The following is a 2,084-nucleotide window of genomic DNA, read 5'->3' as shown; positions in this document are numbered from 1 at the left end:
TTCCCATTATACGTACCTATCAGAATTTTAAGTGTGCGTGCCCTTTGAACTAACAGTCCTCACTCGAAATAACTATCATGGTGAAATTCTCATACCTGTATACAAAAGTATGTATACAAGAATGTTGCACTATTTTACTAGCAAAAAAATTGAGAACCACCTAAATGTCTATATAGAGTATGATGGACCTTATATGTGATATGATACTCTGCACTATGATGAAAAATGAGCTACATCTATAATACACTGATATGAAAAGATGTCCACTATAAGTAGAAAATATAATTGATATATTTTGTTTTCCTGAAGCCATTTTTATAAGAAAAATCTCCAAATTGTTACATAATTTACAATTTTACCTCTTTGCTGTTTGTTTGTTTGTTTGTTTGTTTTTTAGGGAGGACAAAACAAACAGCTCACAGTGGCCCACACAGGTATCAGACCGGCAATCCTGGTGTTATTAGCATCATGCTCTAACCAACTGAGCCAACCCGCTTGCTGTTTGTTTTTTTTAATAAACTTTTGATTGATTGACGTAAAACAAACATACAGAAAGTTACACAGAGAACTCACCTATGTTAGCACCACCCAGATCAAGAAATAGAACCATTATCTAGGAGTCTGGAGCACAAAAGAAAGGTCAAGGCTAAATATATAGACTTGGGAGTTAGCATATGAAAGTAAGTGAATAATTGTCAAAATTGGATAAGGACATTCAAGAAAAAGTATAAAGTGAAAAATGTAGAGGGCTGAGGACTTTGTGTGCATTAGGATTTAGAAGATAGAGAAAACTGGGTCTGCACAGGAGACTAAGAAAGGTTGCAGAAGTAAGAACACCCAGAAATTTATCCACCTCCTGAGAAAATCTGATCACGTCGAGCGCAGGCTGCAGAGCCCAGGAGTGCCGTCCAGGTTCTCATCCCAGGTGGGATTCTTATGGATGGACTTTGTATCTTAGGAACCTGTCATCCTGTCCACAGTTCATTGAATCAGAGATCCATGCCCGAGGACCTCTGGGAGCTTTCTATATTGGTCAATGAGTGCCACACACTCCTGTCTCTTTTGATCACAACAGACACACACACACACACACACACACACACACACACACTTAGTAGGAAATCAACACAAACAGAGAGAAGGCAGTAACAGAAGTCTTGGAAGAAACCATGAGGTGGAGAGAAGAGAAGAAAGTGGGTGACATGAAATATTAATAGTATAAGGAAAGGCAGCAAAACAGACTCCTTCACAAGACAGAGAAAGTCTTCTGGGGACTTCATGGGAAACTACCCGCAGCATATTGGGAAACTGCTCTCTTCCTTGAAGGCAGTCTGTGTCATAGCCGAAAAGGTTTTCCATGTCGTCACTGTCCTTATCATGGGTCCCCACCACAGATAACCCAGGAGTGACCCCTAGAGCTGCCTGGTCGGGTGGAGTGCTGGTGGCCTGGGGCAAAGTGTCTGAGTCACATTTCTCGTCATATCCTTTTCATTTCCCCAACCAAGTGTTTCAGACTTGGTTGGTGCCTCAGTGCTGCTGGCCCTTTGCTGGTCCGGAGCATATAAATAGTTCCTGCTGGGGACACTGGTCTCACACAAGAGGAGCTGACATCTCTGCCACACACTGCTGCCTGGAGCTGAGTGGGGTAAGTACTTCTGTCTCCAGGAATTGGCAGCTCTCACTTGGTGCCCAACCCACTGCCACTTTTTGCCTGTGCTTCTTTTTATCCAGTTTCTTTACACACTTGTGAGTAGGGGACTCCAGGGGAGGGGAAGTGCAGTGAAGTTGCAGGCAGTGGTTGAGAATGCCTGGTCCTGCTACCTTGTCATCAGAACTTCCTTCCCCTTTTATCTGTCACAGGTTCCAGTGTTGCCAGCGTGTCTTCTTTGCATTGCCCCATGCACTTCTGCCTCAGCCACAGCTCATCCCTGCAACAGCTCCTGCGGTCTGGCCGGTCTGGCCCAAGGGAGCACCGGCCCCAGTCGTCCTTTCGCTCCTGCCTGGCACGACCTCCTGAACCCCAGAGACCCAAGAAGCGAGTGGTATTCGCAGACAGGAAGGGGCTCGCGTTGACATCCGTACAC

This window comes from Rhinolophus ferrumequinum, chromosome 4 (assembly GCF_004115265.2).
Source record: "Rhinolophus ferrumequinum isolate MPI-CBG mRhiFer1 chromosome 4, mRhiFer1_v1.p, whole genome shotgun sequence".
Lineage (NCBI taxonomy): Eukaryota > Metazoa > Chordata > Mammalia > Chiroptera > Rhinolophidae > Rhinolophus > Rhinolophus ferrumequinum.
The sequence above is the reverse complement of the archived record's forward strand: the minus strand, read 5'-3'. Positions refer to the sequence as shown.